This window comes from Saimiri boliviensis, chromosome 11, assembly GCF_048565385.1.
Source record: "Saimiri boliviensis isolate mSaiBol1 chromosome 11, mSaiBol1.pri, whole genome shotgun sequence".
In the NCBI taxonomy this organism is placed as follows: Eukaryota; Metazoa; Chordata; class Mammalia; order Primates; family Cebidae; genus Saimiri; species Saimiri boliviensis.
Window position 1 is genome coordinate 17,374,693 of NC_133459.1, and position 16,342 is coordinate 17,391,034.

At 53.1% G+C, this 16,342-nt stretch overlaps 1 protein-coding gene across 3 annotated transcripts in view; it reads right to left on the reverse strand.

The window, feature by feature from the left end:
• IFFO2 (intermediate filament family orphan 2) overlaps positions 1 to 16,342 on the reverse strand; it is a 52,768-nt gene that overhangs the window by 27,269 nt on the left and 9,157 nt on the right. The gene's annotated exons all lie outside the window — the stretch shown is intronic.

The following is a 16,342-nucleotide window of genomic DNA, read 5'->3' on the forward strand; positions in this document are numbered from 1 at the left end:
CTCACCCCACCCCCCAAAACACCAGGCCACTCCGAGGAGAAAATTGTCTCAACCAGCATGTCACAGTGAGGAAAAATCTGCATCACAAATTGCAAGCCACCATGAAGTTTCTTCCCGGAGCACCACTTCCAATCTATTCCAGGCTTGGGTACATCTTCATCACCTCCTCCAGGGAGCCCTTCATGACTTCTCCAGAATAAGTCACTATGCCCATTCTAATGTTTCTAGTCCTGAGCCCATGCCTTCATCACTGGCATCCAGAGGCTATAAATTTTCACTTCCCTGTCTCTCTCATCAGACTCCACTCCTCTATGAGAAGGGGAAAATTTGCATTTATTGTAAAATGCTGATTAGGTGTGAATCATTCTACTCCCACCATGTCTAATTCTGTGAGCCCACTGTACACACTCAGGTAAAATGACTTGCTCAAGGTCAAATCCAGGTCCATGTGGCTCCCAAGCCTGGGCAACCTCTCAGTGGTTAGATAGTGCCTCTTCGGCTCCATAAACCCCACTCCCTGCTCACAACTCCAGCATATCGCTTAGAAAATATCCCCAGATTCCAATGCCAGGGTCAGATACACAGATGGGCACACATGGAGTCATAGTCACTGACCCGGAAAAAAGCCACTTTGCCCATACACTTATTTTCAGCGCCAGAGAACCCAGGTGCAGGAAGGCCTCGGTCCACCACCACCTCCACTGCCAAGGCAATGAGCTGGGGCCGGCATGTGGTGAGCAAGAAAGGCACCAGGCTCTGAAGCTGGATGGAACAAGCCTCAAATCCCAACAGCATCAGCCACTGGAAATGGGCAAGTGATTTCCAATCCCCGAGCCTCCCCATTGGGTCATCATAAAGATCCCCCATGCCTCTGGAGGCTGTTACGGTTTGTGAAAAGAAGGGTATACACAGGCTCGGAATAAACGGAGGCTCTCGTCCCTTCTCTGCCTTCCCTGTCACTGGCTCCAGGGTCTTAAAGAGCAGCGCCCTTGTTGGTCTGTAAAATGGTCTGTTTCTTTCTGGCTCTCCTGCGTTATGGAGATCAAGGGGTTGCAGGAAGGCTGCAGCTTGTCATCTGGCCCCCAGGGACTGCAGAGGTCCCACCGCTGGCCCCACCAGACCGGGATGCCAGGAGGGGCAGAGGGTCTGCCACTTCTGAGCTGTGTGCCTTTGGCCCACGCACTTAGCCGCCTGTGCTCCGGGTCCCCTAGCTTTGAGTAGGAGCTAACGGAAGCACCTGCCTTGCCAGGCTGTTGTAGTAGATGAGTCAACACACGTTTCACACTTAGCACAGAGCCCAGCTCCCAACAAACGCTCAATAGATGGAAGCTATGATTCGTCATGGAACACAGCCTTTCTGATGTCCTCCCTGCCGTGGAAAATGGGCAACTCAGTTGGGGGTAGTTCCTCTGAGTACACTGGCCAGGGCCCCAGGCATGAGGCAGGGTACCTGGATGCCAAACCAGCCCCCTCTGCTACCAATGCCTGGCAACACATGAGCTGCCAAGACACACAGGGGGACGTCTCATCTCCCTCGTGTCCAGTTCGGCACCACATCCCAGTGCCTGGCACAAGACCTGGCACCAAGGGAGCCTTGGTGAGCAAGCATTAGGGGTTTCTGGAGATACCCAGGCCCGGCAGCCCAGAAGATGTCCCACAGCTCAACTCAGGCCGGCTGCTGGCTTACACTTCATCTTCTTCCCCCAGGACAGACTCAAAACACATTTCCCAAGTGCTCACACAGGAGCCAAGTGCTGGGGACACAGAAGTGGATTCAGAGTATTAGCTTCCCGCCAAGAGAGGGGAGGCAAGTTCCGGAGCTCTCGCCAGGGCAGGACCTCCGGCTCCTCCAGCCTCAGATCCTCAATCCCTTCAACCCAAGAAGCTTGGAAGATCTGGGCACTCACTGCCTTGTGCCAGGCAAGCAGGGATGGAAGGCGCGCTCACCCTGGGCCAGGAGGCATCTTCCTCTGTCCATGAGTGAAGGGGCCCCCATCCAACTTGTCACTGCCCACTTGTGCCCAGGGGCAGGTGGGAGGAAACCAAGCATCAACCATCATACTGAAAACGCTAGTTCCCTCCAGGGTGGAAGTGGGTGGCTGGGAATTGGGGGGTAGAACTGTCACTCTGATCCCTCTGTATCTTTTCTTTTTTTTTTTTGAGACGGAGTTTCGCTCTTGTTACCCAGGCTGGAGTGCAATGGCGTGATCTCGGCTCACCGCAACCTCCGCCTCCTGGGCTCAGGCAATTCTCCTGCCTCAGCCTCCTGAGTAGCTGGGATTACAGGCACGTGCCACCATGCCCAGCTAATTTTTTGCACTTTTAGTAGAGACAGGGTTTCACCATGTTGACCAGGATGGTCTCGATCTGTCGACCTCGTGATCCACCCGCCTCGGCCTCCCAAAGTGGTGGGATTACAGGCTTGAGCCAACGCGCCCGGCCTGTATCTTTTCTTAATACACGTAACAGGCCAGGCAAGGTGGCTCACGCCTATAATTCTAGCACTTTGGGAGGCCGAGGCGGGCAGATCACTTGAGCCCAGGAGTTCGAGACCAGCCTGGGCAACATGGCGAAACCTCGTCTCTACAAAAAATTTAAAAAAAAATAGCTAGGTGTGGTGGCACCACCTGTAGCCCCAGATACTCGGGAGGCTGAGGTGGGAGGACTGCTTGACCCCAGGCGCTCAAGGCTGCAGTAAGCCAAGATGACACCACTGTACTCCAGCCTGGGTGACAGAGCAAGAACTTATCTCTAAATAAATAAATAACAATATAACTTATAATTTACCACCTTAACCATCTTTAAAGTGGCATTAAGTGCATTCACATTCCTGTGCAACCATCGCCTCCACCATCTCCAGCATGCTCTCCATCTTGTATAACTGAAACTGTACCTGTTAAGCAGTAAAGCCCCGTACCCCTCTCCCTGCAGCCCCTGGCAACCACCATCTTACTTTCCGTCTTGACTTCTGGGTACTTCAGATAGTATTTGTCCTTCTGTGAATGGCTTCTTTTTTTTTTTTTTTTTTTTTTTTTGAGACAAGGTCTCACTGTGTTGCCCAGGTTGGAGGGCAGTGGCACAATCACAGCTCACTGCAGCCTGCACCTCCTGGGCTCAAGCGATCCTCCTGCCTCAGCCTCTAGAGTAGCTGGGACTACAGGCAAGAGCCACCACGCCCAGTTAATTTTTTTAAATTATTTTTTGTAGAGTCGGGGTTTCCTCATGCTGGCCAGTGAAGCTCGAACTCCTGTTGTAGTGTGTGTCGAAACTTCCCTTCCTTCTGTATCTTTTTCATTTTGAATGATGTCATGTATACCTGGTCAACACATCAAAATCACTTAAACTTTTAAAAGACAAAAATACCTGCTCATTTTTCCTTTGCTTAAAATTTCATGAGTGTTTACAATGATTACACAAGAAATAGAAAAGAAAAAACCAAGTAAGCCAGATAAAACAAATGTAAAACCCACCCAAATGAATCCCCCTCCCCAAGAGAATTACGGTCAGCACTAGCTGTCTCTCCTTCCCAACTTTTTCTTACAAGACTTTCTCTTCTTATGGGACTGTTTTTTAATGACAATGGGACGCAACCATATGTGGTTTTCAAATGTGCTTCTTCCACTTAACAGCATCCTCCCAAGCAGGTGACATAGCAGGTGGCTGCAGGGCCATTGGTTTGATGTGTCCTCCACTGTCAGCGCAGAGTCCTTGCAATCTAAAAATCACTGTGAACACCTTCGTACCGTCACATTTGCATACATGTCCAGGTATCCCTCTGGGATATCCCGATTGGGTTTCTGGGTCAAGTGTGCAGACGTGGAAAAGACTTTGTGCCCCTCGAAAGCGCCATGTGTGACAAGCTGGAGAGAACGCTCTCTGGCATTCTCTACCACAGCCTCCCAGTTGCCCAGGGAGCCAAGATAAAGCGGGTCCTGGGTCCTCACTCCAGCTCCTCCAGCAACAATGCTTTGTGCCTTAGTTTCCTCATTAGTCAAAATGCTGCCTCCGATGGGTGCGGGAAATCCCCATATAAATACTGTCCTTCCTCACAGGTGGCCCTCCACCTTCCCCCAGGGAGCAAGCGTTGGGAGATCAGGCTCATCCGGGAAATGGCCAGACACTTCTTCTCCAAAAGGGTACAGAGGTCTCATCTGGTGGGTGATAAGACCTGGAGAACAAGGCCATGTGCTAGGGTAATGTAAGTCTGAGCAGCATCCCTCCCACACCTCCAGCCCCCATCCTGTGCCAAAAACTACATCAAACCTCCAAGGCAGGTACCGCGTTCTCTGCCCAACAGGTTCTACACCCCCTCCCCTTCGTCATTTTCCTCTCTCGCTCTCTTACCTAATAGGACTTCAGGACCCAGCTTCTAACCCCCTCCTGAAGGCTGCCGCTGGCTCCTTGGCCAGGATCAAGCGCCACTCTTCTGCGCTGCAAAGGCACCGGGCCACTTGCTACTGAGGTTACTTGCTCCCGTTGTTCTCCACTACTTCACTCATCTTTCTTTTCTCTCTCTCTTTCTCTCTCTCTCTTTTTTCTTTTTCTTTTCTTTCTCTTTCTTTCTTTTTTTTTTTTTTGGAGATAAGATCTTGCTGTGTCGCCCAGGCTGGGGTGCAGTGGTGCAATCATGGCTCTCTGCAGCCTGGAACTCCTAGACTCAAGTTATCCTCCTGCCTTAGCCTCCCAAGTAGCTGAGATTACAGGTGCACACCACCACGCCTGGCTAATTTTTCTTTTTTTTTTTTTTTGGAGAGACAGGGTCTCACTATGCAGCCCAGTTGGTCTCAAACTCCTAGGCTGAAGTAATCCTCTCGCCCCAGACTCCCAATGTGCTGGCTTTACAGGTGTGAGCCGCTGTGCCCGGCTCTCATCTCTTTCAAGAGCAGGCCCATCTCTGGGTCACAACTGCAATTCCAGCGCCCAGCACAGAGCTTGGCACACAAGAGGCCCCAAAAATATTCACTGGATTAAAAAGGCCCAGTAAGTGTCATCTCCAGGACCTTCTCTAGGAGATTCAATCTAGGCCAATGCAGCCCTGACTCACTGTCGCCTTAGACATGGCCTCCCTGCCAGCCCCTCCCTGACAGCCTCAGTTTCCCCAGACAATCCCCACAGTCCAACTCTCTTCTCTGCACCTTGAAGCGTGGGCCTACCTTGCCTGGGGCAGATGCTGGGAAAGCTGGCATCCATGGCTCTCCATCCCCGGGACATTATCTTTCTGCCTAGGCCTGGCCAAGCCCCCACGGACCCTCTGCCCCATTCCCATCCCATCCCCAGTGGCTCCCGGCTGAGCCTCCAGAGCTCCAGCTCTTGCTTAAATGGAAGCCAGCAGGGGGTCTGGGCAGCAGGTCTTTGGGCACTCAGATCAAGAGGCAGGAGGCCCAGGGGGTCTGTGCCCAGGAGAGTGTGGGGGGCCCCACCCAGGGATATGTTTACAGCTTTGAGAAAAACAGCAACTCCCAAGGCTATTTTGGAAATCTAATATGTACTTTGGGTCTCTCCATTGTTTATTCCAAGTGGCTATGCTGCCCTGAAGGTAAATGTAGGGCGGGTAATCTCCCGCACACTTACTCAACCGCAGTGCCCTGGAGCCAGCTGCCTTGGAATCCAGGCATCCCTCATCATCTGCAACGTGAACACATGAGGAGCTGGCCACCAGGCAGAGCCCACTAAGGAGAGTTAGCACACCTGACTTGAAAGCAAGGCTCTGCAGCCTTAAGCCAAGTCACTTCCCTAGGACTTAGTGTCCTCACCTGTAAAATGGGTGAATATGAGTCCACCTGGATTAAATGAGGATGGGCAAACACAAACTAGCTCTAGGTGGGGCAAAAAAAAAAAAAAGCACAGAACACAGGATCCTAGGACATCAGACGGGACATCCAGGTCATTCATAAATGAGAAGTCGGAAGCTCAGAGGTGGGAAGTGACGTATCCAAGGTCCCACACAGGCAGGCTGGCTCAGTGCAACTCCAGAGACTATGAGCTGCCTGCCATGTCACTGGTAAGGGGAGGAGAACATTCCGGAGCAATCTCTAGGAGGGAGGAGGGAAGAGTGACAAGGACCCAGCCAACCAATGACACGTGGAGCTTGTGCCACTGAGGATGGGTGAAGGCCACGGCCACCTGTCTGTGCAGCGCCGTCCTTGTCCTCACTGGCGGGAAGGGGCAGGTTCCAGCACAGCTGAGACAGGTAATTAGACCGCAAACACACGCACCAAAAGAATTAGTGACTAAATACAGCTCAAGGGGATGGACTCATTACTTAATCCCCGCCTCCTGTCTTCATGGCAGGCTCTGGCATCCAACCTGATGTGAACCAGTGGAGAGGGCAGAGGCAGGGCACCAGGCAACCCCACAACACACACACGAGAGTGTTCCTCCCACCTACCCATGGGGCAGGAGAGAGAAGTCAGTTCCCTAAAGATGGGAGGGGGAGGCCAGGCGCAGTGGCTCACGTCTGTAATCCCAGGACTTTGGGAGGCTCACACGGGCAGATCACAAGGTCAAGTGTTTGAGACCAGCCTATTCAACATGCTGAAACCCCGTCTCTACTAAAGATACAAAAAATTTAGCCGGGCATGGTGGGGCATGGTGGCACGCGCCTATAATCCCAGCCACTCGGGAGGCTGAGGCAGGAGAACTGCTTGAACCCAGGAGGCAGAGGCTGCAGTGAGCCGAGATTGTGCCATTGCACTCCAGCCTGGGCGACAGGGCAAGACTCCATCTCAAAAAAAAAAAAAAAAAAAAAGATGGGAGGGGGAATGAAACGGAGCAAAACCTCCCAGAGACCCTTCTGCAACTGTAAAGCTCCTCGAAGCGAATCTTGACTGGAGCTGGTCATCTCGCCCCATTCTGCTGTTGGGGAAACTGAGGCTCACCAAGGTACAGTGACTCATCTAGGGTCACATAATCATAAGAGCATTATGGAGGCTCCCATCGGCCTGGCCCAGCCCCCATTGGAGGACAGAGCCCTGGGCTCTCAGCTGGATGGAGAGTCCTCCAAGGGGAATCCCCCAAGTGCTGCCCGGAGGCTGCCAGGCACCCCACACAGGGGAGGCAGAGGGTCACTAGCCCCAGCTGTGCCATAGAACCGGCACGAGCACAGCCTCTGTTCATCCTGAGATTTGGGCCTCCAGCCACAGGGTTCCCAGCCCAGACTCAGCGAAAAGCCAAAAGGAGATGGTCCAGGCCAAGGGGACAAGAAGGAGCCGGGCTGCGGGAAAGACAGGGGCCATTTGCGGCCGTCCCCTGCCCCTTATCCTGAAACACTTTGACATCAGGCAGAGCTGGGATGGGTGTCCAACTCAGTCACTCCCGAGCTGGTGATCTGGTAAAAGTGACTTTACCTCTCTAAGCCTCAGTTTCCTCATCTGTAAAATGGGACTAACAACAGTACCTACACCACCCTGGGTGGTGAAGACCCCACAGGATCATAAACACCAAGTGCCTAACATTATTTTGCTCCTCTTAGCGCGTAGGCACCACCTCCAGCTGCTGGGAAGGCTGAGAGGGAAGCTGCTGGGAGGGCTGCTACAGTGTACAGGCCCCTGGGCTCGGCTAAGCTGTGCCATGCTTCCCCTTCGAGGCTTTGTCTCTGGCTTCCCTCTCCCATGCTGGGACTCAGGAACTGTCTGGTGTCAAGAGTGACCAAGTGCCCAGCACATAGTAGGCCCTCAACCAGGCCAAGAGGCCACCAACCATCTAAGTGCCCAGAACATAGTAGGCCCTCAACCAGTACTGACTGAATGAATGAGCTTGTGAGCTGGAGCCTCAGCACATAGCCACCAGCAGGGCGTTCAGGGCAGCCCAGCTCTGCCTGTGCTGACTTACTATGTGGCCTCCAGTCCATCCCTGCGCCTCTCTAGACCTCTGCACAAGGAAGCTGGGACCACATCTGGGACTCAGACTCCCCCACTTCATACTCAGGGAGTCCCTGCAGGGAGGACACCCTGCCCAGTGGGGAGCCCGTTCCCAACTGGCCTTACACCCCCGCCCCAGCGACAGACAACAGGGGCCACGCCCACCCCTGCAGGCCCTCAGAGGCAGCAGACAGTCTCCTCGTGGTGACTTTGCCTCAGGACAGATGGGACACAGTGTGGTATCTGTCAGGCCAGATGGCCTGGTTGGCCCCAGGGGCCAGGACACCAGCTGGGAGCCCAGCCTTGGCAGGCAACACTGCTTAACCCCTTCTTGCCCCAGCCACAGAAGCCAGTGTCCCCTGGCAACTTAATCACTGATGTACACTCAGGCCTCCTGTCCTCTCCCCTTGGAGGTGAGGGGCCTCCCTGGTGCCTCAAGGGCCGAAAGGGAGTCTGGGAGGCTGTGGGATGAGGGGAAGACACAGGACGGGTGGGAGTGGAGGAGGTGCCACTGCTCCGCCCTAAGGGCAACCCAGGACTGCCAGGAATCTGCCAGTCCAGGGAACCAGCAGGCAGAAGCACTGATTCCAGGCCAGGGAGCCCTTTGCATCCACATGAGGATGGCTGCTCTGCTTCCGGGACATCTGTCTGGGGCAGGGACCACCAGGCCAAGAGGCCACCAGCCACCTGTATCAAGCCCCCTGCCCAAACCACAGAGGCAGCATTGCCCCATGAAGAAGGACACCCAACTCTGACAGGCTGCCTGAATGGCTGTGGATGTGTTGCTCAACCTCTCTGGGCCTCAGTTTTCCCATCGGGAAAGATGGGACCAGAATGATCCCTGGGATCCAGGCCACTTCTGGCTAGAGGGCTCCATGACTCCCGGAAAAGGAATGTGCCTCCTTCCCAGAAACTTGTGGGATCCTACAGGGACCAGCCAGATCTTTTCTGCATAAAGATCGTGCCTCAACTTGTATCTGAGTCAAGGCACAGTCTCTAAGGAAGTGTAGAAAAGAGAGATTGTAGGTGGGAAGAGGGTACACAGCAAGGTAATGGTGCTGCCTTGAGAACTACCAAGCAACTGATGTCCAACCACTTTCCTACTCCATGGAAGGCTAAACAAAGGGGGCATGCAGCAATAGGGATTATGGCTAGACACCAGGAAGCACTTTCCAACAGAAAAGCCCATGAGGACACTGGACAGCCTGTCTCAGAAAGGGCTCTGGAATGAGCTTCCTAGGCAGTAAGATCTTCAGGCAGGAATCTTCAGGCAGGATTTGCAATGGTCCTAGCCCCAAGATGAGGAAGGAACAGATGACCTCTGGATACCCCTGGAGGAAAAGAAGCCAGTGTCCAGTAGGGTAAAGTAAACAGGGCCTTGGAGTCTCTCCCCTCAGGGGCTCAGCCAACCTGCTGTTTCAGACGCAGAAGGGTGTCATCTCAGGGCAGAGCATGGCCAAGCTTGGCTCTAGTCTGGGGCCTGCAGGCTGGTTCAGGAAGTACCTCTGGAAGTCTCTCAGAACAGAAGCTGCCAACAACTCCCGAAAAGCCAACGACACATCAAAACAGCAGAGGAGGGAAGAGCTTGGTAAGGGGGCTGCCGGCCAGGAGTGAGAGCTGTTTGTTAACACAGCGGAGAAGCCGAAACACGGGGCAAGGACCTACAGACTGACTTTGAGCCCCAGCTCCACCACTAACTTGCCGTGCAACTTTGGGCAAGTCACTGGCCCTCTCTGACAAAAGGGAGAGAAAAGTCTAACCAATCTCTTTGGACTCTTCCAGCCCTGATTTAACTGTCACTTGGCAAGCTCCCCAGAATCTGCAAGCTCCCAGTTCATGCGGCATGATCCCCAAATTCCAAGCACAGGGCTTGAGCACAGCAGCCCAGAAAAGGACGGATGGATGGATGGACTGATGGAGTAACGGATGGATGGATGGACGGATGGACGGATGGACGGATGGACGGATGGACGGATGGATGGATGGATGGATGGATGGATTGTCGGAGTAATGGATGGATGGGCAGACAGACCAACAAACAGATGGAAGAATGAATGATCAAGTAGGGTAATCCTGGCAAAGAAGAGCTGAAGTTCCTAGGTACCCCCTGGGATGACTCTTTACACCTGCCCACAAGGCCTTCCTGGAATCAGTCGCCAGTGATACAGACCCTCCAGTATCCAATGTCCTTCTTTAACTTGTACATACATGTGCACATACCTACATATGCAGATATGAATACACAACACATGCTCAAAGCAGTGACCCAACTCTAAATCCTGACAAGAGAAAGTTCCAGGTCTCCCCCAAAGCCATGAGGTTTGTTTATCTGCTCCAGTCTGATCCTAGAGTATCTTGGCTTTTAGAATTCCCCTTCCAAACCTGGGAGCAACACAAGACTCAGCAGTGATGGAACTAAGCCAGAGAAACCTGAGGTCACATGCCCACTCTACCACTTTCTAGCTTTGACAAGAAACAAGTTATTTTACCTGCCAAGACTCAGTTTTCTCATCTGTACAATGGACATACTCACAGCCACCTTGCTGGAGTGGTGTGATGTTCCAGAGAACACGAGTGTGAAGCTTCGAACACTGCAGTGTCCATACAGGGTGCTCTTGGGAAGTGAGCAAGATGGCTATGAAATTATGAGGTCTCAGCTCCCTTCTTGGAGGGGCTGAGCACAAGCCAAGCCTCGCAGGGCTTCTCTGTTTGGGCCCTGCAATCCCTTCCACCTCGTTTCCCACCTTGAGGGGTGATGTGCCCGGACTTAAACTGGGCAGAAGCTACAAAGCAGCCTTTGTCTCACAGATGAAACCCTAAACCAGCTGCCCTGACGTCAACCCTGAAAAAACAATGCCAAGCCAGCCTTCGACGTCACTCCTCTGCCAAGGTCTGGGAGTGGGCCCTTCACCCCCAAGGCCTCACAAGGCAGTCTATGAAAACACAGAAACCATCCACCCATTGCCTACGGACACCCAGAAGGAGGAACAGCCGCCCTGCTCACAGGACAGGGCTTGAACTCCCGTATCGCAGCCTGCCAGAATGAGCTCGCAAGTGTGGCAGAGATTACTTTGGGTAACTATCTGCAAGAGTAAGGTTCAAATCCCAGTCCTGGCCCTTCCTCATAGTAAGACCTCAGACCAGTGATGTGACCCCCTGAGGCTGCTTCCAAATCCACACAACAGGGAGGCTGAGATGGTCCATGATCTTCAGGGAAGCAGGGACAGGGAAAGACTCCCCCGTTCATGTCCACATTCCATCAGGCCCTCCTAGGAGCCACAGGCTCCAGGTGACACCCTGCACTGCACACAGACTTGAATGCCAGGTCTTGCCTTCCCAGTCACCCTGTGCTAACAATCTGCTAGAGAAGAGAGGGGACATGACCTCCTCCTCTCTGCCCAGGCCGCTGTACTGGAGAGAGGAAGTGCTTGGAACACAAAAGGCCAGTCTTCAAAGGCGGAGGGAGCAGGCAGTTCTCACTGGGCCTTGTTTTCCTTTTGTAGGAGATGGAATGGGATGATGAGACCCACAGGGCGTTGGTGAGCCTGGCCCGGGAAAGGCCGCCCTCTCTCCTTATCTCCGAAGTAAGCCCTGGAGCTGGAAGGCTTGAGAACTTTGCCTAGAATGTTGGTTTTGAGTGAACCACAGAGGTTGATCCTTCATTCCCCACAAAGACTATGTTTCCAGGGCCCCTTGTCTGGGACATGACCTGACAACTGGTACTTTGGGATTTGTACATGTTTTCATTTGTACAAACTGGGGCCTGGGGGCTGGTGGGAGCCAGGCCAGGGCAGGAGGGAGGGAGCGGTACCCGCTGAGGGGCCAGCGCCACACTTAGCACTCCACAGGCACCATCTCGCTGAATCCCTGCAACCTCATCAGCTAAGACTGTCATCCCCATTTTACAGATGAGAGAACTGAGGCTCAGAGCAGTCACACAACTCCAGGCAGTCTCGCCCCAGAGCCAGAATTCCCACCCAAGAGAAAGCCCAAATCACCGGCCAACAGGAAACATGAGGCAAGAGCAAATGAAGCAATTTCCTTTTAATTCCCCACAACTGAATGATGCCTTAGGGCTCAGAAAAGGAGTAACCTACAAGTTGGAAGTCCCTAAACTTAGCATCAGGTTAATTCTGCCTCCGCCAACAGTAGCCTGCTGAGCTCAGGGGTTGTTTCCAAGTCAGATAAGTCCTGATGTTTTATTTTATTTTATTTTTTTTACTTTTTTTTGAGACAGTCTCATTCTGCTGCCCAGGCTGGAGTGTAGTGGCACCATCTTGGCTCACTGCAACCTGTGCCTCCCGGGTTCAAGCCATTCTCCTGCCTCTGCCTCCCAAGTAGCTAGGATTAGAGGCACGTGCCACCACGCCCAGCAAATTTAAGTCCTGATGTTTTAAATGCTAGTGTTTTCTTTAAAGGCAAGTGTGAAACCAACTGCAATGTAATATTGAGACTCAGCCAGGCATAGTGGCTCACATCTGTAATCTCAGCACTTTGAGAGGCTAAGGCAGGAGGATCATTCAAGGCCTACAGTTCAGACCAGCCCTGGCAACATAGCAAGACCCTTGTCTCAACAAAAATCAATTTTAAAAAAATGAAGGATGTAGTGGTGTGTGCCTGTAGTCCTAGCTACTTGGGAGGCTGAGGCAGGAGGATTGCTTGTGCCCAAGGAGTTCAAGGATGCAGCAAGCTGTGACTGTGTCACTGTACTCCAGCCAGGGCAACAGAGCAAGATCCTGTCTTCAAAAAAAAAAAAAAAAAAAAAAAAAAAAAGTCTTTCCATATAAAAACATGTACAAATCCAAAAGTACCATCTGTCAGGCCTCATCCCCAGACAAGGGGCTCTGGACACATAGTCTTTGTGGGGAATGAAGGATCAGCCTCTATGGTTCACCCAGTACCAACATCCTAGGCAAAGTTCTCAAGCCTTCCAGCTCCAGGGCTTTCCCCAGAGATAAAGAGACAGGGTGGCCTTTCCCGGGCCAGGCTCACCAACACCCTGTGTCTCATCATCCCATCCCATCCCATCTCATACAAAAGGAAAACGAGGCCCAGATAAACGAAGCAGCCAAGCACAGGGCTGGCAGACCCGGAAGGCAGGTCAGTGTCAGCAACTCAAGACCTCAAGCCGGGCCAGGGGCTGGAGCAGGGCCTTTTGCAACAGGGAGACAAACCGCACGGGCAACCTCAGATGTTTCGTTTGTAGGCTGAGGGAGCTTCACCCACAGCACCAGGGACCCAGATGTCTGGTGGAGGAGCAGGGCCCAGTCTCTGTGGACCCCACTGTACAGGCTCCAAGTCATGCCTCTGGCAGTGGCTTCTCCACTCCAAGTGCTCCCGTCCTCTGGGAGTTTTCCAAACCCCTCCTGAAAGCGCCAGCAGCCCCCAGAGGGAGCCCTGAGTTCAAGGGTTTCAAGAGAGTCCTGTTGAGGGGGATGAGAAGGCTGGGTTCCAGTGCCTGCTGTGTTGCGTGACCTCAAGGTAGCTGTTCTCCTTCACTGGGCCTCCGTTTTCTCATCTATAAAATGGTCATGGATATGTGAATAGGGGTAAGAGAGAAATAGAAACCACTAAAGGATGATTGAAAGTCACTGTGAAAGACAGAAGGCATATCTAACTTGGTTGGGATGTCAGGGAATGATTTGGCCTGGAAGCAGGAGTATAGATGAAATGACCTTGAAGGGCACCTCAAGCCCTCTGGGCCGTCCAGGGAATGAGAGGAAGTCACAGGTGTGAGGGAGAAGGGACAGGCAGGGCGATCTCAGGGAGAGGTAAGAAAGCAGCCAACCCTCCCCAGCCCCCACCTCCTGACCTGTGTCTAATCCTAGGCTCTGGACCGTAATGGGGGCTGGGGAGGCTGAGGGTCCCCAGTGGCCAGCGCTGAGCTCCAAACCAGCAGTATCTCTCTCATAGGCATCCTCGCTTACCCCCACCATGATGTCAAGATCTACCCCCTAGCCCCATAGTACAAGGCGTCTGCAGTGGCCAGAGGCAGGGCAATGACCCGATGGGTCCCAAATCCAGAGGATATAAACAGAGGCTCCAGACCTGTGCTCACATGTACGCACACACATACACACACACACACATGCATGCACACACATGCATACCCATGAGCTCACAAAGCCGCAGCAGCAAGAGCCACTCACCGGGGCCCAGCATCTGGCAGAGGGATGGGGGACAGTGTGCCCCTTAGGCCTGCCCTGGGCAGGACGGGAGTGAGAGAGCCAGCCACAGAGTAGAGAACACAAGAAAGGAAAGAGGGAGAGGCAGGAGAGCAAGACAGAAAATGAGAGCCAAGAAGACCGCAGGAGGGAGGAGGGGACAAGTCAGGGAAGAAGCAAGCACAGGACGGGTCACGTTCTGGAAGTGCCAGGCTCAAGCCCGGGCACCAGGAGCAGCTCCACACTGCGTCCTGCACGCAGCTCAACTTCAGGCCTTTGTACAAGCTGTCCTCTCTATCTGGAGCACCCTCCCTCCTTCTCTTCCACTTTTACTGAACCTTCCAAATACAATCTAAGTGATGTCACCTCCAGGAAGCCTTCCTTGACTGGCCCAAAACTAGCTTGGTTACCTTCCAGAATCCCTGGGTTTGGGGCACCCCAGGGTCTTTCTCACCAGTGTCCCAACCCAAACCTCCAAGGCTCTCTGGTCCTGACCTTACAACAAGCTTTCCCTAAAACTTCCACTCCCACCCCCCAGGATGGCCTTCTGCCCATTACCACAGTGGGCCAGGAGCAAAAAGGGGGTGCCAATGGGCCTGGGAAGATGGGCCAACCCTATACAGAAAGGAGCCTGTCTGCCGGGGGATTTCACAAGGTCTACTTAGACTAGCAGCTCTTTCCCTCCCCCAAGACAGCAAATAGGAGGCAGTGAGCCAAGAACCGTCTTAAATAACCCAAGTAATAAAGATGGCCAATTAAGAGGGCGGAAGGCGCTGTCTCCACTGCAGGGGCCTCTCTCCATCGAGCAGCAGATGAGCAGGGTTCGTGTGAACACACATCCCGGAGTCAGAGCACGCAGGCCAGAGAGCGCTGAGCAAGCATCTCGGAGACAGCTCAGGGACAGGCCCCACCCCCAGCACGGCCACGTGGAGGGGCTCCTGCCAGGGCCAAGGCCCAAATGCCATTTGATTCCTGCCCAGCTCCTCTCCCCAGAACCCCTAGCTCGTTTCGTGATTTTTGCCACTGCAGCCGGAATCGGAGTACCATCATCACACTTGCCATCACGAAACATGACCATTCCCATTTTCCAGATAAGAAACGGAGGCTCCGAGAGGCAAAGTGACTCTCTCAAGGTCTCAGCTATACCCTGCAGGTTCCTCTCGTCCCAGCTTTTGGGTTCCACACAAACATTCCGCTCTAAGCTGTCTAATATAGCAGGTTTCTGTCCAACGTCCCATCTCAGGATCCAGGGGAGGTGTGAATGTAAAGGCAAGAGAGGACAAGGCATTGCATGCTTCAGAGAGTATCAGGCTGCAAGGGAAGTTGGGAAAGAAAGCGCGGTGTGGGTAGAGCCCAAGGCTTCCAAGGATTTAGTCCCCACAGGCACTGTACTTGCCGGTTTACAAAGTGCTCCATGGGTATCACTTCAGATGGTTTTCCAAACAGCCTCATGAGGTCAGATTTATTAGTCCCATTTCACAGAAGTGAAAACTGAGGCTCAAGCGGGAAAGCTGCTTGCAATGGGCACGGCCCTTTCTGGTACAGCAGAGGATGAAGGTTGGATCTGGAGCCTGACTTCCTGGGATCAGATCTGGGCTTGCCACTTTCAAGGTGTCTTGGCCCAGTTCCCTCCCTATCTCTCTGGCTCAGTTTTAGTAACTCTAAAGTGGGCTAATGATAGCACACAACTCACAGGTTTATTAGTGCTTCCATGAATTAAATGTTTGCAAACTGCTTTGAATGAAGCCTGGCAAAGAGTAAATGCTATGCAAACACTGCATGAAATTCATCAACTGATACATGTTTATTGTGCTCCTAGTAAGCACAAGCCCTGTTGGAGAAGGTACTGGGTACATGCAGTTGTCACACAATGCTGCCACATGGCGTGACACATTTGTCTATGTCCCCAGGTTCTGAGTTCTCAAGGATAGGGGCCTGGCCCACGGTGGGTGCCCAGCCACGGTCATGAGAACATCCCCACTTGCGCTTCTCAGACATCCGCACCCAGCAGTCTAATCTTCCCCAAGAAGAGGCACCAAATGATTGTAACGAGTTTCCTGTTCCTGGCGAAGTTCACAGCACTGACTGAAAGCAAAAGCTAGGAGACTCCAGCCCGGGGCGGAGGCCAGCTCCCAAATAGACACCAGAAAGCCCAAGGCCCTCTGCTGCTGGTGATCCATGGATGAGAACCTCTGGCTGCTGCCCTGGGGACACACAGGAGCTGAGCAAGACAAACGAAGCATTAATTCAGAGGCTGAGATGCACAGCTACCCCAGCTTTACTAGGCGACATTTCACAGAAGTGAAAACTGAGGCTCAT